General features: G+C 43.9%; 1 protein-coding gene across 1 annotated transcript in view; it reads right to left on the reverse strand.

The window, feature by feature from the left end:
• CTNNA3 (catenin alpha 3) overlaps positions 1 to 24,117 on the reverse strand; it is a gene marked incomplete at its 3' end in the record, with an annotated part of 494,076 nt that overhangs the window by 4,077 nt on the left and 465,882 nt on the right. The gene's annotated exons all lie outside the window — the stretch shown is intronic.

Below are 24,117 nucleotides of genomic sequence, written 5' to 3' on the forward strand. Positions count from 1 at the left end.
TGCATATTAGGCAGAGAAGAGCTCCAGCGCAGAAAACATCTGATCCCTACGGAAACCATATGCATTAAGTCACCCACACACTTGCCCTGATGTTTTGCTTTCGTGTCCCAAGGGCTTTCTATTTCTGGCATCAGTGGATGCACAAGTACCAGAAAGATGTCATACAGGTTTTTCCACGCAGGAAGTACAACCCATGCCAAATCCTGAGGATATGGCTTTTAGGAGAGGACTTGAAAAGCTGGCTTTTCCTGTAATTGGATGAAGGTGATGTTCCTTTCCTCACCTCTCCAGGAATTTTCTAGTCAATCTGTACAAAGAAAGTTCAGCATAGCAATGTGTTCCGAGACTCGCTAGGGCACCTGGACAGGAAAACCACATGTATGAATGGGGCTGCAATTAAAACTCATACACGTCACTCAAAACAGTATGCACTTTCCAAAGAAGTTAATAAATTGGATGAAGAACAAAGTTCAGCCCAGGAAAACTGTCCACATCCTGGGAAAGGCTTGACAAGCCGCCAACCTCTTTTTGGGCACAAATGCCCCCTCCCCCTGCCCCTCGCCTCAGCTCCCCAAACCAAATCCCAGCTTTAATTATGTGAGGTTGTTTGGAGACCATGAGAAGTTGTGACTACTCTAGGTAGGCAATACTGACAACAGTTGTCTTCACATTTCCCTGTGCTTCCACCTTCTCTGGGTTTCAGCAGGGATGGAGTTCATTTTCTTCCCAGCACCCAGTGTGGTGCCGTGGTTTGGCTTTAGGATGAGAATTCTCTTGGAAACACATGGATGCTTCTGGTTGTCACCAAGCCTTCAAGGAGCTAGCTAAGCATCAGCTTTGGGTGGTGACAAAATGGGCTGGTCATGACTTGGCTTGTATAGCCTATTATCATTATCTTTTCTGTCTTAGCAAACAGTTTTTTTCTCTCAGCCCACGTGTTTTCCTTTCCTTTTCCCTTTTCAGTACTCCCTCCCTGGGTATGTGTGGTGGGAGCAAAGGGCTGTGGTAGCTGCTCAGAGGATTAAACTGCAACAATCTGCTTCAATGCTGAAAAACCTTCAGCCGAACTAGTGTCACGCACATAGGAAGTGAGCAGCCCCACATTCAGCTTCACATATAACATGACAGGAGTACTTCTCTTCTTAGGTACACATTGAATTCCTGAAGGCCTCGTGACCATTCACAGTTCTGTGATGGACATGGGGAATGGGAAGCATGGGGAAAAAAGGACTCCAGTTCTTTGCTCAAATTGGAAGGCTTTACCTTGAAGCTGGTCCGGTTTCATGGCTAACATGAGCAAACCATTCCAGTGCAACACTCATTTAGCCTGAACACACCGTCACGTGTAGGTACACATTCAGTACCAAAGCTGCAATGACCACATACCACAATGGGACAGACAATACTGTTTTCTCACTTGATTAATTCTGTTGCCTAACAAAGGACTCTTGGGCCTGGTGGGGGAAAAGGCCCCCTTTACAGGTTATACCTTTTGCCCTAGAATTGGGTGTTTTACCTGTCCTGTTTCTACAGCAAGGTACCGCCGCACTACAGAGAACCCACAACAGAAGAGTACAAGTCTATGTGGGGAATGACTTTGCAAATGCAAGCCCATGTGTCCAGGGCAGGTACCACAAACTTACCGCACCCATCACCTCCCTTTCCTGTCAGTTTCCCCTCTAATGCTTTGTTGTAGAACTGAACTCATACGGCAGTGTACTGAACCTCCCCACATTTCAGCCCAGTGCTATTAGTGTCTCACGGCTATTCGCACTACAACAAGTTTCAAGTCTGTTACCTATAAGCAGTCCCTAGGCTCCTGAGCAGTTACAAGCCAGTCTATCAGGCAAGCAAGAGAAAAGGTGACCACAGCCCAGAATTAAAGCAGCGGGAAAGGAGAGGTGGTGTAGCTGCACAAGTAGTTTTTGCTTAGGTCATTCCTGGGAGCATCTGTCAACAGCTCTTGGAACATCTACAGTTACTCTGGCCAAATATTTTGAAGGTGAAGGTGTTCAAATCAAGCAGCAACTTACTTTCTTATACCTGTGCAAATGTACCCAAGAATGATATTTCAAACAAATGCAGTATTTCTTTCCACCATCAACACAGCTGCCATGAGAGGAACACTCAGCAACAAGGACTCACAAAAGTCTTCTGCTCCACTGGCCACCAAAGTGCACCAACAGTTCAAGTTCTTCTCTACCACATTCTCTAAGAAACATGGGGCTGTGCAAATCACAGCCAAATCCTGACATAAATGCTTAAGAATGGCATATAGGAACACCTTGAGCTTTTACTAAAGGGCTTTAAGACCCGGCATGTTCAGTTAGGCCGATGAAGAGGCTCTGGTTTTGCCCAACCGAATATCTGCTGTGCTCCTTTTTCTACCTTTGCATGAAATCCAGACCCATTTAAATAAAAAGCGCAGGTTTACTTGCCTGGCAGTAGAGCATAATGAGCCATTAGTCACAACTGCTGATACCTGGCTGATTTATCCACTATGTACTTTCACAAGATCGCTTGGGAGAGGACTGGAAAGCTGCTGAATCACCAGCCAAATGGATGAAATGGACTGAAAAAGCCCAGATGAAATTCCTCCAGGGACAGCGGCAAACTCTCCTTTCAGACACCACCTATCAGCTGTGCTGAAAGGAGGATCCACCCTACACAGCAGGTTTGTAACCAAAGATACGGGGGCTACGTGAGTTAGACAGTCAGCACCAGAGTCCAAGAAGCAGGGCTGTTAGGAATAAGAACAGATGCCCCACGCCAAGGAGTGCAAATGGGGATGCACACAACCAAAGTTCTCCCCCTACTTTCTCGGTTTTGCCAAGACTATAGCAGCAGATCTGTGTGGACTTCCATGAAGAATGTTTTTAATGCAATTGGAGCCCAAGCTGGTAGGATGATTAGGTTGTAAACCTGCCCGGTAAGGACAGATGAACAGGCTTAAACCCTTTTCTCATACAGGAATTTCCAAGCTAGGAGTGGGGCAAAGGAGGAAGCATAAGCAAGCGGGGGCTGGGGGGGGTTGGGTGGGGGGGGTGGGAACTGCAGGATACACACAGTAACATACAGCAGATGCACTCTGTGAATTCCCAGTTTTCCCCATTTAGCACCAGATCAGTCAACTCGGAATGCTGTTAGCTCAGATTAACTCACTGTGTCCAAATTTCAGAAACACCAGCCACTCTATTATGCCATCACCTAGATTGCTTTCCTCAGCCAGGAGACAGCTTCCTACCCACTCTGTGGTCACTCACAATTTTACTTCTGACAAATCTAAGTATGAAAAACCAATTGGCTTGGGAGGCTGCTCCCTCGCCCAAGCTATCCATCTCGCTGCCTGGTATTTTCTTCAGGAATTTCATTTAGTTCCCTGTACCAACATCCCTTGTTGCATCCTACCAGTGTAGTCTGTGACTCTTCCCCGGCAGGTGCCACCTCCTCTGTGAGACTACTGTGGTACTGGTCCAGTTGTTAAAAAGAACCAAATTACTGCAGCCAACAGTAACTACAGGTAAGGACCAGTCACTACTGATCACACAGATCTGCATACAGAAGCAGAGGATGATTAGTTTCGCTCACATACCTACAGCAGGTGCTTAAAAACAGGTAAAATCCTTCCCACCATGTACCATATGTCAGTCAGCAGCATCACATGGCTCCTTCCCAGAGTTTTCCATCTCTCTTCCCATGCAATGCATGCACTATTTTTTTTTCACATCAGCCTTCTTTCCCTGCTTCCAATCTCTTCTAATGTTCAAAGCCAAACTTCATATCCCAGTGATTTCATTTGGTTCACAGCCCACTGCAGACTCTCAATGCCAGATTTTGATACATTACATGATTCAGAGCTACTCTATCTGTTTTTAACTCAACTCAGACATCACTAACATTCCAAGCATAAAGCCTTACTAGCTAAGTTAGAAAACATTCCAGGCCAGGAAAACAAAGATGAGACACGAAGTACTGCATTTATGAGCAATTATATGCCCCCAAAGTAATGATGGCCTGTCACTACATCTCTTAAATCACCTGCTCTATCCAATAAGGAAACTAGGACAGACCATAAATCTTTTAGTGACACCTCCAGCTAAGTTCAGTTTAGAAAATCCCAACAAAGTTGTAGAAGAAAAGCAAAGCTTCACAGAAAGGTTTCACTGAAGGTACAATCAGGAGAAGAAAAACGCTGGGCTGTGTTCATTTGTACACCCAGGGTTTTAGAAAATTGTGGAACAGAGTCTGAAGCCTTTCAATCTACTCCTTCATGCTCAGAGCCACAACAAAGAGTGGATCTGCAAAGGAACTCCATCCCTGTGAGGAGCGATGACTAGTGGGCATCAGTATCCACCGTCATTTACTTCCACACTGGAACTTTGCTCTAAAAAGCAATGATCTGAAGTACCCGTTCCTACACAAACAGAAACTCGTACCTCAAGTCCGCTGCTCTCACATTGTCCAGGAACAGTGTCTTCTCTCTCCCAGAAAAACTGGGTGCCTTACCCCTACTCACTGTACTCGCCTCAGCAGATGTTCTGTGCTTCCCCCGCATCAGGAGCAACAACAGGGAGCTCTACTGACCAGTCCATCTCCGACAACAAACTCCTACTAAGCGTGCATCTAACACCATGAATGACCGCCCAAATCCAGCTTTTCAGTGCACTGCAGGCATCTTGAGACATGAACTTCAGCCTCACAACTACGGCAGTCTCCAACAGACAACCTAAGCGGTCACTGTCCCATGAAGTTCTGGAGCTTCAGACCCTGATCACTGCATTATCAGTCCTAATTTCTAGTTCAGCAAATCCTGACAGCTCCCACTGTAATTCCAGGTTTGTGGGGACACTGCAGGAAGCAGCAGTGACTCCAAACCAGTACAGAGCAGCAATACCTCCATCTCTTTGGTCCTTGCTGTTCCCATCAAAGCTGAGCAATGGATCCGGCCTGGCAACCCCAGCCAATGACCATCTGAGCAGCCCCAGCCTCTACCACCAGTTAGGGTGCAGGCTTGGCCCAGAGAAGGCTGACTTTTGGCAAGGGTTCCCTGCTGATGGGAATCAAGTGGAACAGTTCTTGCCTTTGGGAAGGCCAGAGCTCTCATCCAGGTGACTGTCACGGTACCTGAGGTACATAGCTGCTGCTCCTGGGGAAAGTGCATTAACTGTATTGCCATCAGTTTGTTTCATTTCACACGGTGTGTCTGCTGCTGTTCCCACAGAGACAGGGAGAGATATTCATCAACAAATCAATTACGCTTTATGTACACTACAGGATTTAGTTAATTCACTCGATTCCACAGTTCCACTTGTGCCTCCTGCAGCTCTTCCCCAACCAAAGACTACGACATGTTTCTCCTTTCTTCTGCCTCCCCACAGCTGCTCTGCAAAACGCTCTGGACAGCGGCATAGCTGTCCTCACATTTGGAACTACATCTTAAAAGATTATGGAAGAGAAGACAACACAAGGCAGAAGTCAAGCAGGAACAGAGAAGAAAGGTATGTCAGGAGAGGAGCTATACACCTAGGAGGGAGAAGAGCAGCTGACACCTCGACTCCAAGTTCTTCAACAAGAAGTCGGACAAAGTTAATCACAGCAACAACAGAATGTGGAAAGCAAAGCAAAAGGACATGCCAGTACCTGTCTGGCTGATGTGGACATATATACACAGTGCAACAACAGAAGACGCAAATGCCTGTGTGGCTGCACACACTTACCTTGGTAAGGGCTGTGAGATCCTCCTGCACATGCCCCTGTGCACACAGACAGGCACCGCTTCCCTTGACCTACAAACCCAAAGGCTGAACCTTCTCAAAAACAACTGGATATCTCTTGTCAACTGTGCTGAAATGCACTAATGAAAACACCCCATTTCTACAATTCCAGGTGCAGCTCTTTGATTTTCAGCTATGTGCCCGTAAACATAGAGACACTACTGTGCTGGGCAGCAGTTCATTAAAAATAGACATGAACTTGTAACAAAAGCTGTGATTTGCACAATACAGTACACCTGAATAAATCCAATGATGCCATTACTGAACAGATGACATCCATGAAGCTCAGTAATCAGTGTTTTATTTAGTTCCAGAGGAAAATGGCTTACAGATGTAAAAACTGGTACCCACCAGTTAGCTCTTTCGTAGCCACTGCTTCCTGTGCCACCAGAAATCTCTCCCCAAATCTCCCCCTGATCTGTTTATCGGGTCCATACACAAACATTGATGGCTCAAGGTAAGAGCCATCTTACTGGTCCCAAGGTAAGAGCTATTCTATACCACAGCATCACAAGCGAGTTCTGGTATCTAAAACCAGGCATAAATTATTTCTTCCTCACCTTTTTCCTCTTATTCTCTCTTGGCTGTTTCTCCATCTCTCTCTGCTTCCAAATCCAGCTTTTCAAAGGACACTTCTTTAGTTGCTAAGAAGGTCAGTAGATCTTACCGGTTATGGCCTTCAGTTTGAATGTCTGTCATGTTTAAGCACTATATTACACATCTACACTTTACGAATTCCTGGGGGACAAAATGGGATGGTTGCAAAAGAAGGCGTAGGTGCCATAAAGAGCTGTCTGCTAAAGGACATCTAAATTTGCAAACATGAAAGCAAACAAAATAGATACAGTAAAGTCACTATACAAAAATAAACATGAAAAAACACAGACCTGGGGGATCAAAGAGCACTGTTCTATGAATTATAGGGCAACAAGAACTCTGTCATGAACTGGAGTCACAAAATAAGACTGGGGTCATTCAGTAAAATGGAGTAATAGTACCAACTGTCTTATACACCCAATTAGCCATAGCTGTGCATTTATATGTGCTGTAGGACCAATCTGTGCCTTAATTCTGGAGCTGACACTTTTTATGTCTTTTCCCCCTAATCCAACCGACTGCAACCCAGTGTAGTCATTGCAGAGGAGGGTAGATCAATGATCCTGGTTTGCTCTCACACATGTCATAGTTCACATTATTAACCACCAAATGTATCTTGTGGTGAGACAATCCGATGCCTTTTGGAGTAACTGCCTCTACACTGATCTGCCTTGCAAGTATAGATACTTGCAAGTATGGAAACAAGCTGGAAAGTCTGGGGAACCTCACACACGCACAGACAAGTCCCCACCCAGAAAGACTAACCTGCTTTCTTAAGAAGTTTCTAACTTTTATTACATCCCCCAGCTTAGCTCAGCACATAGCACATAAATATATTAAATGTGAGATGTTCTCCACTGCCTAGATGCATGACATCTACAGCTTCTGATCCTTCCAGATGGCCAAAGGATCAGGTGTAGGGATTTTATGCAGCTGGTCAAGACAAATCAAGGTAGTCCCACTCTGCCACAAACTCCAGCTGCGAAGCATGAGTGAGGACAAGCAATGAGAGCTGGAGAATGTTCTCCATGATGATTCTCTGTATTCTGGCAGGCAAAGTACCACTAACCTGCGACCAGCTCACCTGTCCACTCCCTTCCCTTCATCACTTCCCTAGACCTGCTAATTGTCCGCATGTTTAACCAACTGCATCTACTGCTGGATGCACAATAGATGATAGGTCTTGAATACACCACAGGCATTACAACCACCACCACTTGCGGCTACTGCCATTTACACAAGAATTCCACTTCAGAATTTTCAGATGTTTAGAAAACATGACTCCTCCACAGACAATGGAGAAAATAAAGCAGGAACCTAGAAAAGAAACCTTTAGAAAAGAAAGCTGGAACCAAGCTATGCAAGGCATGCAAGCAGGAACTCAGGTGCTCAACAGGTCTTTTAACACAGTCTAGCTAAGAACTGTATTGGTGACACACAGTTTTCATTCTGAACCCTTCTTGTCTCTCATCTCTTATTTTCTCCTCCCCATGACTGCATCTTCAAACACAGTAATTAAAAAACCTCACCTGGATCTCAAAAATCACAATACTGGCCAAAAAGTATGCCGCCCAGATTATTTTGAGCTGCTTTTATTTCTAGAGCTCCGGGCTGCATGCTCATCAGTCTTTAAGCTTTTAATCTTCAATCATAAGAGCCCAACCCATTTTACCTTTACATAAAGGCTAAGGCTCTGTCCACCTCAAAGCAAAGGCTTCCTGAGCAAGGACAGCTATGGTGAGTAGCTGGTCTGGAGAACCTGGAGAAGTTTGTTTACCCACAGGTCTTCAAAAGCATGTACTTAAGGGAAAAGGAAACCTGTACTGCTAGATGCAAAAGAATACTGGAGGAACTGGCAAAACCAATTAACAGTAGTAATGCGCAGTCAAGAAAGGAAGCTGTGCTACAAACAGGTCTGTCTTGTGGCAGTATTTGACACAGTTAGCCTCTGCAAATCTCTGTCTCACCTTCCCTTTAACAGTCTTCGAATACTTTAACCTTATTCACAGCACCATCATTTTACCTCTTCCTTGCCAACATTTCCTACTATAATAATCTTTACTGATGGGTTCATCATTCCACTGAAATATTGATTCCAAAATACATCTTTCAGAATGCCTTTACTACAAGTAACATCATCTTTCTGATCATCAGCCATGCTATTCTCAGAGTTTACACGTGCTATCCTACGTCTAGTGTTAATACGTGCGATTAATAGTCGTATTTTTCAACGTTTCTGCCCACAAGCTATCATTATTACCCTTTAAAGCTACTTGGGAGAATGAGACCTCTCAGTGGTACAATTATAATTTGAACTATCAGCGTGTCACAACAAAGGAATCATTCTTCTGAAAAATCCCCAGAAAAATACAAATTACTAGTAAGGTTTGATTCAAAACCTACCACGGGCAACCAGTAAGCTGCTAACGCGTTTGCCCGTAAATGCCTATTTAACTAATGGCATATAAAAATGCTGCCAATTTCAGAGTGCTCATACAGTGTTTTGCAAAGAAGAAAATCACAACCACCAAAGACTGTCTGAGTATGATAAATGTATTTTAAGTTGAACGAAATTTAGGCCACCAAACATGGGAATGAAGGAAGTCTCTGGAGTTAGGGAGTCAGTTTTCTGTAGCTAATAATTGCATTTACTAAGTTTCCAAGTTGCATCCTCAGAAGACAATGGCAATTTTTGCCTGATTGTGACATCTAACATTTAGAAAAAGGAGCCATGAATTCGTATACTCTACATGTCATGCATTACAGATTCAACAGCATTTGGAACTAAAGAAGCTACTGAGATGTACCAAAACCAGGGTTATCAGAACCAAAATGCTGCAACAAACCTGCAACAGGCTGTAGGTCACTAACGAAGACAGTAAAATTCGCCATTCAAAATCAGTCTGTTCAATTAACAGTCATATTTTTGAAGGGATCAGAAAAATCTCCTCACAGTTTTAAATATGCACTTTCAATGTTGCAACATGAAACAAACAGCATGATATATATTGTAATTAAAACATTAATTACATTAAAACAGTAGAAATATAAACTACTCATCCAAGATTTACATTTTATGTTATGTGGGCACCTAAGCACATCTGCTATGCCACTGCAACAGATGTTTATTAATACAGACATCTAATCATATTGCTAGATTGCTAATGGCTCAGTAAGCCATCTTATAAATACCACACAAGTTTCTGATTATATGTTGAACTGATGATCAAAATATTTCCAAAGAATTTATTTGCCTCGATGGCCTCTGGAAAGCACCATTAACTGGCAGTTTTGTCTCAACAACAATGTGCAGTTTTATCACAGCAGTATTTACAACATGTTATATCAAAGACTTACTTTAAGGACACTTCAATACGATACCTAGCAGGAAAATCAGCCTAAAATAATAGAAACGTGTTTTGATACGCGAGTTCTTTTGAAAGAATGTGTTCTACGGTACTGCTGGTGCCCATTAGAACAGGTGACTCCACTGGATGCTGCTCCTGTTAGTTATCTTCACGAATGTACAGGTCCTAATACAACTTGCCCATTCATTAGCCCACCCTGAAATATTTATGCATTGCACCTACATCCTGTTTCTCCTCTCAGTTTGGTTCTTACATCCAGGGGCAAGTAGTGCACTTCTGCACATCGAAATGGGATATAGATGTTCACATTTCTTTTTCTTGTTCAACTCCACAATGTCAGAGCAAAAATTCTCATATTTTATTCCCACCAGATACTACAGATCATGTACTTACTTGAAATGCTAGTATTTCCTTAGAGAGTTAATTAGATAATAGTTTTAAGATTCCTCAAACTGTGGCAAAAATAATCACTTAAAGATCACTGAATTCTTTTCTAATATCCCTGCCATTCAGTACCAACCCTTAATTTCTAAGCCCTTACAAAGGTACAGGGAAAGCTTACTTTACCACAAGTACTTTCACAGAGAGAAACAAGCTGGACTTGTTGCGCTTAAATTTCTGAATTCCCTGGACCTTTCTGATACCAGGTTAGCCCCATTTATCTTCTACTAGACACTGACATCATGCAGCACTACTACAGCATCAGACTAAAAGGCCACAGAAGCTCTTGGAAGCCTTGACTTGGACACCAGGTACCATCAGAATCCTTCACATACAATGCTTCAGAGCTGAAACACCACTATCATCCTATCTGGTGCATATAAAAAGTTTGGGGGTTTTGGGTTTGTTTGTGTTTTGGTTTTTGAGTAAAACCAGTAGATAGGTTTTTTACTTCTACTTCCTCCATATTAGAATGGTCTAATGGACATGGCCAGCACAGGCAATTTCAGTGCTAGGTAGTCTTGGTAGCTGCACAGCTTACTTGACTTTAACTGAAAAAGCAGCTGGGTTGGAAATGCCACCCAGAGAAGAAACTAATTTTGGATTTTCAGGATCAAAATAAACACTGCATAATGAAAAAGAAGAGTTTTATACACTGTGTTGTATTTGCTTTGTACTTCACTTGCCTTCTTCAATTGCCTTGTTCATGCTTTGGAAAACAGTAAACAAACATTCTCATTTATATGGAAGATTCACAGAGTTATGAACAGTTCTACAGCATCAAAGGTAAGGGTCATGATGTTCCCATCCTTCCTCATCTCCCACATTTGTCACAGTGAGGTGGGTTCTCCTCATCACTCCTGACTAACATAAACACAGTGTAACATAGAGTGTGTGTGAATGGAATCTTTGTAGCATCAGCTTCAAGCATTCCAATACCATGAGTTTGGCTTCAAAATATCACAGAACCAGAATAAATACCCCAAGACTTGGCATAATAAATCCAAGGTTCTTTTTATTTACTTTGTTTTCCAAACCTTTGGGGGTCACGTTTTTAGGATTTGCTCAACAGCCAGGAAACTTGTTTTAAAAATGCTGGAGTAAGTTTCACCTACAGTAACATATTTCAAGTGCCAAGACATGAAGTAATGTGCACGTACAGATTTCTAATATCCTCATGAGCTGTCAGAACGGACTATATTAGTCTACATAAAGAGCAGTTAAAACATGGAAGTTCTTAATTCCTGTTCTGCTCATCAAACTTCAGTAAGAAAGCTCTCTTGCAGCTCCATGGTCTGAAAGGTAAGAGGTAGTAGGAGAAGAGGACAGGGTCACTGGCTGGAATCTATCACTGATGCCAAACCAAACCAACAAATCAAGAGCAAAGACATGGGGAAAAAAAATAACATGGGTGCTGTCTGGTAGAATGCACACCCTCTGGCAGACAGCTACATCTGCTTATAGCACTACACAAAGCTTCTTAGAAGTATTTCAGTTGAATATAACATGCCCAAACAGTAACACCATAATAAAAACACCACTTTGTTTTTTTCCACAAGAGTTAAACCGTACTTGTATTCTAAGGCCTAAAGCTAGAGCTGGCAGCTTGTTTCCTTATTCTGCAGGACTTAAAGAGAAGTTGTAGAGTAAGTTACTGCCTCGGCAGGCAATGCAGTACAGAGAGCTGCTTGTTCACTGAAATCCTGACAAAATCCTGAGGGTTTCTACTCTGAGGCTTGTGCTCTGTCCCAGGCCAGGAGAAGTTCTCTTTCTATATGAATGAACCTGCTTTACTGATGAGAAAAGCTGCTTTTATCCCCATTACGTGACCCACTAATAGGTGTGTTTATACATTTATCTTGTATTTATTTATAATGGTCCTTTCACCATAGGAGCAGAATTCTGGGGCTGCACAGCTTTTTTGTATGGCTTGTCTCTGTCAGAAAGAACTCTTTTCAAAGCTCGTTAAAGTACTAATAATACTCAGTCAAACACTGCAGAGCTTGACCCTAGAAAGAGAACACAAGATACAGATTCCACACTGCTGCAGAGCTGTAAAGGAGAATGGTGATGTGATTGAGAAACTTAGCAGCCACTTTTCTCTATGATAGTTCTGTAATAATTCATCCCTCCGCCCTCCTTCTCTGTCAGCAGCCTGCCTGTAAACAGGTAAGACCTTACTGTCAGCTTTGCCTACTGTCAGCAGGTAAGACCTTACCTGCATGGTTCTTGCTTGGGAACATGAAAGAGCAAGGATGCAACATACATTCCCAACCCCAACAACTAGTTCTTCTTTAAACACCAGCCAGCCATCACGTGAGGCTCAGAGACAGCTTTAGGTCTATTGCTGGGCCTCAGAGCCATCTGTACTGCAGAGAACTGCTCTTGGAAAAGAATTTGGTGGACTGCTCAGAAAGCATTCTTTGAGAAAAAGCCCCCAACAATTCTTGTAGTCAGTTTACAAACTTATCAGAAAAGAAAGCTAAGATTCTCCAAGTAACTCACCGACTCTCTTACTAATCTAAATGGAACTGCAAGTCCCAAAAGCAGCTGCAAAGGAAAGATGCAAAAAACCCACACATGAAAAACAACACTCTTGACACAGATAAGCTGCAGTGATTAGTCTGGATATGGCCTATACATTTATAACCGCTGAATGTTTAGAAGTGCAAACAATAGATTTTAGGCATAAAAGGAACATGAGAGAAAATACTGAGTCAACACTTGCAATAGCCCTTCCCACAGCAGTTACTGCTTCAGCAGCAACATTTCCCGGCTGTTATCCTGTCTTACTCGCACAACAGCAGAAGCCTTTGGTGCGATACAGCACTGAGCTCTCACAGTTGCTAGCAACAAGTTTCCCACATCTGGCGCCTGCAGCTTGTGCCTTCTTGGATAAACAAGCAGAAATTGTTTAGCCTGGAGAAGAGTAGGCTAAGGGGAGACCATATCATCACTTACAACTACCTGAAGGGAGGTAGGCGATAGTCTCTTCAGCCAGGTGACAGGAGATGAGACGAGGGGAAATGGCCTCAAGCGGTGCCAGGGCAGGGTCAGATCAGATGTTAGGAAAAAAATTTTCCCTGGAAGAGTTGTCAGGGCCTGGAATAGGCTGCCCAGGGAGGGGGTTGAGTCACCTTCCCTGGATGTGTTTAAAAAAAGGGTAGATGAGGGGTACTTAGGGATAGGGTTTAGCATAGGATAGGAATGGTTGGACTTGATGATCTCAAAGGTCTTTTCCAACCTTGTGATTCTGTGAACTCTTTAAGGAAATCACTTAAGAATATTCATGTTATCCTCATCTGCTACCTCAGACAGGCCCACTTGAAAAGCAATATAGGCAGAGTCCAGACAGCATGAATACAGACATGGAAGAGAGAGACCCCTGAAGTGCTAAATTAACTGGGAACTATGATCTGTTTGTAACTATTAAGCAAAAAACCTCAGAAGTTTTTTAAACGCAGGACATTACAGAATGTCTAGCAATCACCACAGGCCCATTCACACAGAAAAGGCTTCTCAGCCATTACTCAAGAACACGCTGTTCTGCATGGACGATTCAGCCAACAGGAAAACAAGGATGTTTAAACCAATGAGTGAAACTCTGGAAATAAACCACTGCCTAATGCTAAATATAAGTCAAAAGTGTTAGTTTAAATATACAATTATGTTCTTATTTTTAGTCCCAGCTTTGACAGTTTCCCATCTTTCCTTATGGAGAGACAGGCCTGCCTCAGGATAGGAAGAGAGCTGGTCATTGAGCCATCCAGGTGGAAGTGGGGAGCTGACTTGAACAGTGAGAAGCAGAAACTGCATTCCCATGCCTCCTTTTTCTCCTGGCTTTCCTGACGGAAAACTCACCATCAGCGCGCTACCTCCAGAATACCATGCATTCTGGGGGTAGGCACATGGGACAAACTGTGCTTATAACCCCTCACCCCTCCTACGTTACAGCTTTCACAGTTTAATTTGTTAATCAGTATATGGGTGGCAGGTGGCCTTTTCATAAATCTAAAGACAACCTCAGTAACAACATCAGTCACTTCTTTTAAGGGAGTAAGAGGTGCACATGTGGGGATGACATCAATGGTCAGTGAAACATGCATGGCTACAGCATCTTTAGGCAACAGCTTTTCAGTAAGTTTACCATGAAACAAAGATACTCTGCTGAATTGAGGCACCTTCCATTAACTCTTACCCACCCAGCACATATTGAACAGCATCACCTCGTCCCTCTGCCACCACAGAGCACCCAAAACTAGTGGAATTGTTTGATATGCTACTTGCTGACTGTCAGGATAGCTCTCAGATGTCCTTAACAGTTCAGGATTGAGATAGGTATGGGAAAATATTATGAAAGAAAACTTTGTGTTTCCAATCTGTGATACAGATCCCTCTATGTTTGTAGCTTTTGCCACCTTCTACCAGCTCAGGTAACAGACGTGATTTCAATAAAGAAATCATGGTATTACTGCTGTTGGGCATACACTGCATATTCAGACTACATGTGTGTGACCTGGACATTCCCAAATGCCTGTATCATGTTACTCACATGAAGGTCACACACTGTCCATAGCCCCAGACACTGACATCCAAGTGGTCTACTGGCCGTGGTCATTCCTCAGGATCAGCCCTGAAGTGGCAGTAATTCCCCTGACCACATGGTCTGTGGCAGGCCGAAGGGCACCTGCTCTGCTTGTCCTTCAACCTGGCTGATGAAAACAAGATCTGGTGCAGGGAAGCAGCATCGTGCTCTGAGGAGCTCTCAGCATATTTGCATGACCATGGCTCACTGCAATAATGGTGACTGGTGGCCATCTGGCTTACAGAATCATAGAATCATAGGGGTTGGAAGGGACCTCGAGAGATCATCGGGTCCAACCCCCCTGCCAAAGCAGCTCCCTAGCTCATATTGCACAGATAGGCATCCAGATGAGTTCTGAATATCTCCAGAGATGGAGGCTCCACACCTCCCTGGGCAGACTGTCCCAGTGCTCTGTCACCCTCTGTGAAAAAGTTGTTCCACATGTTGGTGTGGAACTTCCTGTGCTCCAACTTGCAGCCACTGCCCCTTGTCCTTTCTCCACAGACCACTGAAAAGGGGCTGGCCATTTCCCCCTGCATCCCATACTTCAGATATTTATAAACATTAATAAGGTCCCCCCTTAGTCGTCTTTTCTCTAGGCTGAACAGTCCCAGCTCACTCAGCTTTTCCTCATAGGGGAGATGCTCCAGGTCCTTGATCATATTTATAGCCCTTCTCTGGACTCTCTCCAGGAGATCCCTGTCTTTTTTACACCACGGAGCCCAGAACTGGAAACAATACTCCAGGTGGGGCCTGACCAGGGCACAGTAGAGGGGGAGGATCACCTCCTTCAATCTGTTGGCCACACTCCTACTGATGCACCCCAGGATCCCATTGGCTCTCTTAGCCACCAGGGCACACTGCTGGCGCTGGCTCATGGCTACAAACCAGACCACCCAAACACAGGCTTTGTCTATGATTTCCCACTTGACCTCCCTTCTTTCCAGCAGACCAGAGGTATTTCCATACACAGAACACAGGCCATGCCAAGGGAAATGCCACCTTCATACTAAGAAAGCTGAAATCTGCCCTCAGGTGGTGTCAGGGCAGTCAGGAATTTGGGCCAGAGGCACCACTTGCTGTCCTGCAGTATTATGCCTCAAAGGTGTCAAGTATATCTTGGATGGAGACACAAAACTATTTGGCAAGCTTTACAAACAGTGGTATTACATCAGAAGTGAGGCATACTTATGAGAAGCTGAATGCCACTACCAGCGCTGTTTTAAGGAGAAAGACAGAGTTTTAATCCCCAGGGGTACCAAAACAGCAGCCACCAAAGGTACTGAGTAAAAAGCGCATGCTAAAAAATGCCATATATTGTTCAAGGAAAAAGTGTGAAAAGAATTGGCAGGTTGTGTGAACCCTGAAAGGCCCTGGTTTAATTAAAAAAGGTTGGCACAGACTCCAGTCATATTTTTAGCACAAAACACAGCAGTTCAGCACTGTTTCTGTTGTTTGCCACGCTCCCAAGGTGAGCATTTGAGAATAGCTTTTCTCAGAAGTATGCATATTCAAAAAAAGAAAACTGAACTAAAAAGATACTAAATAAAATGAATCATATAGAAAATACAGTAAAGCTGCTTGCAGCCCCGCAGCTCTGGGAAGAGTTACATTTTATTAGAGGGCATCTCCATTCTAACTCAACTTGGAGCCATAAAGGTTCAACTGAAATTATTTCCTGTGGATTGGATCACTCAGAATAAAGCCAGACATTTGGTAGGTTGAACGGGGTGGGGGGAGGAGAAGAACATGTGAATTGATTTTATGAGTATGAAGGCCTTATCTCTCTGAAATACCCATGGCTTCATGTGCACAAAGGAAGGTGACTATAACGAGTGCCACAGTGCTGCCAAAGAAATGGTCTGTAACACTCTTTAGGGAAGAGGGGAAAATAAGAGGCAAAGAATCCTTTGGGAAAGACTGAAGTCCTGTACTGAAAAGGAAATTCTAACCGTATGTCCCCTCCCATATACCAAATGATCAAAGCCAAGTGCACAATTTGGAGAGCCTCTAGCAGGCTTGGATATGGCTGGGCACCCCCATACAACCTGATTTATAGGGTGTGCTGCGCCTTCACCTCATCTGCATGTTTAAGGATATGGGGTAGCTCTAGAACACAAACGGACCAAGACTGATATTTCTCTGATGCTGAGGACTTGTTTTTATAAGAAAACATTCACACGTACAGTATTTTAAAAATCTCTTTCCTTCAGAAGATATGACTCTATGCCCTCAAAATTTGTGTTTTACATTCTGATAGAGAAACCTTGAAATACAAAGTTGATAGTGTTGCTTCTAAAGATAAAGAGGGAAGAAGATGGCAGAGCTGCTGCTTACAAGCCTTCCTCATTGCCGCCTCACTAAGGTAAGAGCAGCAGCCCAGAAAATGACACCCCTTTCCTTGAGCCATCTCATCCCAGTCATCACAAGTAAACCCCTGAGGAATCTCTGCAAACTGTGGTGACCAGTGCTGCAAAGCCTACACAGCATGAAGTATTTTGTAAATCAACAACCCACTGATCTGTTTCCTTTCTATTTCGCTAACTGCAATTCCTATTTGCCTTCTTTATTTTAACAGCAGCTACTCATTTTTATGTACCCACAGCAGCACGTTCACAAACTCCGCCTTGACAATTAAACTCTGGTCTCCAATTTCACAAACACCATGAGGACCAACAGTGCAGCAACTGCCACAAAAACATTTTTGTCACCCTTGGACAACAGTCATTCAAGAGAAATGTGAGTGTAATTACACTCTGAATGTGACTGATCTCTTGTAGAAGTAAGCAAAATTTTCAGTTGAATCAGCATTAAATTCACAGGGAAAAAAAAGAAGTAATATTTTCTATCAAATTTCTCATCATAATTACTTCCACTGATGTGCCTGTACTTCCAATGAAGATGCTGATAACTGCAAACATTTCCAGTCTTTTTTTCTTGGAAACCCTCCAAAAGTTTAAGCTTCTAATTTCTGCTAATTAATTCAGCAGGAACCTGAGCATATGGTGTTACAGCAAAAAATATATAGCATGTACAAAATAAAGCAAATAAATTCCATAAAAGTAGGCCTATGCTTTGAAGAGGGAAAAAGCTGGGAGAGGTGCTTTGACTTTTTAATGGCTAAATCTTAACTTCTGTAGGACACATTGCTGGGCCTTCATATCCAATAACAGCTTGAGCAAAACAAACAGAAAAAGAAGTCTCACATTAAGCACTGAATCAAAAGGCAGGCTCAATGCCGTGTGATTGGAGAATGCTACAAAAACTGCCACTTCCATGACCATTATCAGAAGAACAGCAAATTCTACTATGTCACTCATCATGACCTCATATCCAGCTTGGACATGATCTTCTTGGCTTCCCCTGCCAGATGGGAGCCGTCAGTATGGGCCAAGAAAACGGAGAGAGGAGAAAAGGCTCTCCTTGGCTCCATCTGCCATGGCCCTGAGCTCAACACAAGGCCTTTACGGCCCTGAGGCCTCCACGCATGGCCTCTCTCATTTAGGCTCGGCCCTGCATCACATGTATACCCACTGCCAACCCTTACCTTCTAGATGGACTTTGTACCTTCCTGGCCAGTAGCTTGTCTCCTGGAGGGTCCTCTCATGCCTTTTCTGGAGTTTGGCTTTGACCCCTTCTCCTTTTGCTCCTGAATGGACCATACAGCTGCTTCACTGCTTACCTTGTCTGGGACTGTTGCAGGATCTTCCCAGCACCCTGTGCTCCTTGCTACACTCAGATGTTGCTGGATGGAACTGGGCTCAGTGCAAGCTCTGCCAGCACTGGGATTACCCTTTGGGGGCAGCTGGCCCTTGCTGCTCCCTGATACCAGTCTGTATCCCCACAACCAGGATCTTATTCCCGCTGCCTCAAAGACAGGGAGGAAGACGATCATGGATGGAAAATGAGCAGCCCCTGGCAGACTGGTGGTGTTGGCTGACCCCGCAGAAGCCCACAGCTAAGCAGGTAGCTATCCCCTCTGGGATGCTCTGCCTCCCATTGTTAGGGAGCTGACACTACTTGGACTAAAGGGGTAATGTCTATGTAGCACAGCCTAAGGTGCTGTGAGATGGCCCTACATCAGACTTTAGCCTGGGCCTAACACAGCTCAAGCCTGTACCCTAAGGAGAATGCCTGGTTGCAGGTTTCCCAGCTGCCCAGGAAAACTGGCCTGTTCAATCGCTGCCTGAACCCCTCTAATCCTCCTTGTGCCTCTTCTGGCAGGAGCTAATACTTGGGGGTCCTGAACTCACTTTGTCCTCTGAGCATAGACCCTAAAGAGAAAAAGAAAAAAGGGCTCTCTGGCACAAGATTATAGTTGATTTGCTTCTAGTCCTGGATGGATTTGGACTGCTGAGTAGACAAACTGTTCTATCTACTGACTTACGATCTTGCTACATTAGAGTAGGTCCTCATGTTAATAAGTTGTCTTTGGCTATGTATGCAAGGTATGAGCATTAGTTCCTCATTAATATCCTTGCCCAGCCAACAAGTATCTCTAACCTTTTCCTTTTTTGCCCCAACTCTAACGCTAAGGGTTGTAGGACTGCTACCACAAAGTACTAGGTATCCTGAAATAACTGTTAGACTGCTTGTAAGATTGCTAAAAAAGGAAAGAATACAACTGAAATATTGCAGGGAAGTAGAAGGGATATGCTGAAAACACATAAGATCTTACTTCTCAGGCTTCTCAAACCCATTGCTTTCAAGGAAATACTAGTTACACAAAGAATTTTGGAGACAAGGAGGTCTAAAATACTTCAGTGTTACTCCTAGTATATTTTTTTGCCCTACGTATACAATTTGTTTATCTGTGCATCAGATACCACTAACAGGTCAGCACAAACAAAGGATTTCTACAGAAACAGTTGAATTACGAGGCTTGCTGTTTAAAATGGAAGACACTTGCTTGGTCTTAAATTTATAAAATTCCTTTAGGATGTGGAGCATGTAATTGCTCTAATCAGAGGAATTAATCTTCACAGCTTCCATGACTACGAGGCATTCTAGAGCATGAAAAAAATGATTCAGAAATGTCTTTGTACAGTCCAGCAGTAAGTCAACTAGAAAGATCACAAAAGCAAACCATCACCAGAATGTTTAAGTTAAGGGGTTTTACCGGGAATTTTCTCTGAGAGAATACGTCTGAATTTCTGCCTGTATACATGAATTTTAATAATTATTCTCTATTGCAGCTGGCAAGTTATTCTTTGTTTCAAATCAATTAGAACATCCTTTAAGAAGAACTTCATGTCTAAATGAAAAAGGCTCAATTTCTGAGCTCTGCTACTTGTACCTGGGCTGGAGAAACAAGAATTAAAACAAAGGTTTGCAGGCATCGGCAATGTAATGATTGGAACTGAGAAGGTCAAATCATAGAATCACAGAATGGCATGGGTTGGAAGGGACCCCAAAGATCATAGAGCTCCAACGCCCCTGCCACAGACAGGGCCACCAACCTCCAGGCCTGGATCTACACAAGGTTGCCCAGGGCCCCATCCAACCTGGCCTTGTTAACACCTCCAGGGACGGGGCATCCACTACCTCTCTGGGCAGCCTGTTCCAGCACCTCACCACTCTCTCCGTAAAAAACTTCCCCCTAAGATCTACTCTGAACCTTCCTTCCTTTCATTTTAATCCATTTCCCCTTGTCCTGCCATTGTCTACCCTTTTAAAAAGTTGATTCCCCTCCTGTTTATACACTCCCTTCAGGTACTGGAAGGCTGCAATGAGATCCTCCCGCAGACTTCTCTTCTCCAGGCTGAACAAGCCCAGCTCCCTCAGCCTCTCTTTGTAGGGCAGGTGCTCCAGCCCTCTAATCATCTTCGTGGCTTCCTCTGAACCCTCTCCAACAGTTCTACATCTTTCTTGTATTGAGGGCCCCAGACCTGGACACAGGACTCCAGATGGGGGCTCATGAGGGCAGAGTAGAGAGGGACAATCACCTCCCTGTCCCTGCTGGCCACCCCTCTTCTGATGGAGCCCAGGATACCATTGGCCTTGTGAGCTGCAAGAGCACACTGCTGGCTCATGTGAAGTTTCTCATCCACCAGAATCCCCAAGTCCTTCTCAGCAGGGCTATTCTCAAGAAGCTCTTCTCCCAGTCTGTATCTGTGTCTGGGATTCTTCCAGCCCAAGTACATCACCTGACACTTGGCAGTGTTGAACCTCATTAGGTTCACCCAGGCCCACCTTTCCAGCCTGTCAGGATCCCACTGGATGGCTTCCTTTCCTTCTATTGTGTCAACCACACCACTCAGCTTGGTGTCATCTGCAAACTTGCTGAGGGTGCACTCAATTCCATCATCGATGTCATTGATAAAGATGTTAAAGAGCACCGGTCCCAAGACAGACCCCTGGGGGACACCGCTTGTCACCGGCCTCCACCTGGACATAGACCCATTGACCACTAACCTTTGCCTACGGTCTGTTAACCAGTTTCTTATCCACTGGATGGTCCACCCATCAAATCCACATCTCTCCAATTTAGAGATAAGGATGTGGTGGGGGACTGTGTCAAAGGCCGTGCACAAGTCCAGGTAGATGACATCGGTTGCCTTCCCTTTATCCCCCAATGCTGTCACTCCATCATAGAAGGTCACCAGATTGGTAAGGCACAACCTTCCCTTGGTGAAGCCGTGATGGCTGTCCTGGATCACACGCTTGTCCCTCATGCTCTAACATGTCATCCAGGAGGATCTGTTCCATGATCTTCCCAGGCACAGAGGTGAGGCTCACCGGCCTGCAATTCCCTGGGTCTTCCTTGCTCCCTTTCTTATAAATGGGAGTGACGTGACCCTTTTTCCAGTCCCCAGGGACCTCATCTGACAGCCACAACTCTTCAAATATGATGGAAAGCGGCTCGGCAACCACATCAGCAGCTCCTTCAGGACCCTGGGATGCATGTCATCCGGCCCCATGGACTTGCAGACATTCAATCTCATGAGGCAGTCTCAGACTTTCTCTGCCCTTACAGTGGGAGGGAATTTACACCCCCAGTTCCCACCTAGAGGTCCAGGGATGCAAGGTTCTGGGACTTAAGAATTAGGAGAATCCTGGCTGCCAGAGAAGAACGAGGCAAAGAACTCATTCAGTACTTCAGCCTTCTCCACATCAGTTGCAGCCAATTCTCCTTTCTCATTTACCAAGGGGGGTACACTCTCTTTGGCCCTGTCTCTTCTGGCCAATGTACCTGTAAAATTCCTTCTTGTTTTTAATATCCCTCGCCAAGTTCAGTTCCCTCTGCACCTTGGCATTCCTGATCCCATCTCTGCAAGTCTCAAAAATGTCAGAAGGTAAAATTTTTTTGGCCACTTTTCTATCAAAAGTGGAAGTGTAGCCAGTAATCGTGAAACAAAAAAGCATCACATTCAATTTCAGTTTCAATCCAAGAAAATCAAAGTTGCACAAATACAAAGAGAGTATCTTTTAAGAAAGTTGTTAAATAGAAAACCAAACTATGAATGCATCAACCTTTCAAGGGAAAAGACAATTAGAAAAACAATGAAATAATTACACATAGTGTAGAAAGGTATCAACGACAGTTACTTCACCAAGAGAAGATAAAAATAGTAACAGAACATCTTTCTGACCTTGTATTTTCCTGAAGAGCTTGTGTTTTCCCAGTATGATTGCACTCTCAGCCAACAATTGCAGTGGCTTAGAAGTCTAGATTGCTCCCCATATAGGGAGAAGATATCAGTTTATACATATCCAAGAGGGATTCAGCAGTACAGCAGCTCCTACAGGTGTTGTGAACTTAACATACCCAAAATAATCCTTTAATGGAAACATGGACCCTGAAATTCTAACTCTCACATCAACTTTTTTTTTTCTTCCCAGAACTGGAAGCGTAATAGCTTGAAGAGACAATCAGGATTCAGAGAAGACATAAGCAACTGCCTATGCAGCAGTCTGACAGCCAAGAGTTACAAGGTAAATTATATAATATATTAACTGATTTACAGGGTTTTTTTAAGTTAATAGCATTCATGGGGGCAACTTAAGTAACTGATCTATTCTAGAAGCTTCTAGTTTTGAGTAAAACGTGCAATTTTACAATGAACTTGAGAGACTGGGAAGAAGCAGTAATAAAAATACAGGATTAAGTGTTCAAAACAGCAGAAGCTTCTCATCAGGCATAACAGTAACTTCTATGAACCTGAAGATGTCCTGGACCCATGGGAGTACCTTCTAGGCACCTCTTGTCAAACAACTTGCCAGCTATCATAAAAGAAGAGACAGCTCCAAGCTAATCTTCAGGTTTATCTTCAAAAAGTTAAGGAGGATCTGCAGACGAACAGGCTAGCACCTCACTTCAGTCCTTGGGAAAATTATGAAGGCTGTCAGAGGGCAGGAATACAATTAGGAAAGGCAAAGGGCAATCTGTGGGTCTGCCAAGCCAATTGTGTTCTGTGATGAAATTGCTAGTTCTGTGGATGTGGGGACAGCGGCGGATATTGAACAAAACCTTGGAGCCTCCTACAGTATCCTTGCAGACAGACAGAAGAGACATGGCTAGTTAGGTGGACTATGAGGCAAGTGAAAAGCTGCCTGGAGGGGAGGCTGATGGAACAAAGCTTCAGCCTCAAGAGAAGAAGGTAAAGGAGGGGTCTAATCTGCATTCTTCACTACCTTAAGGGGAGGAAATGGAGGATGCTGACTTCTTTCCCAGAGATGCAGAGTTACAAATAAATAAGGTTTGAGACAGAAACTGCAGCTAAAATATTCCTGTTAGATGAAGATAGAAAACTTCTCTACTGTGTGTGGTGAAACACTTACAGGGTACTCAAAGGTTGGACATGCTGGAATCTCCAATCTTAGGAACTTTCAAAGCTTTACTGGAGAAAACCCTGAGCAAGTCAATCTAATGTAGAAACTAGTCTGGCTTTGAAGGGGCTGGCCTAGACAACCTCCAAAGATCCTTTCTAACCTCGTGGGTTTTTTTTTTTTTTCCTATGAGTTGGTAAGAACAAACTGATAAGCAATGAGATGACAGGACTGCTGGATAGCAAGTGACCCCAGAAAACAAACACTCCTCCATTTCTTAGCCTGGTGTTTTCCTGTGATCTGAAGTACAATAATGAGTTTGCATAGTATAGCACTGAAAGGACCAATTTAAAAAATAAACCTAGTAGGTGTTAAAGGAATGGGGTGGTATTGTGGCTGTTGTAAGCTGAGTGGAAGCAGCAGCAGTACTGACAGAGATGAGAGACAAGACTAAGGGTTTTGACAGTGAATGCAGGTGGTTTGGTTGCAGCAAAAGTGAAAACAGAAGTGTGCAACAAGGTTGCAGTTAAAGGAAAAGAGATGATGCAAGAGAAAGAGGAGGCTGCAAAAATGCAGATTCATA

This window comes from Gallinula chloropus (assembly GCF_964237585.1).
Source record: "Gallinula chloropus genome assembly, chromosome: 5".
Lineage (NCBI taxonomy): Eukaryota > Metazoa > Chordata > Aves > Gruiformes > Rallidae > Gallinula > Gallinula chloropus.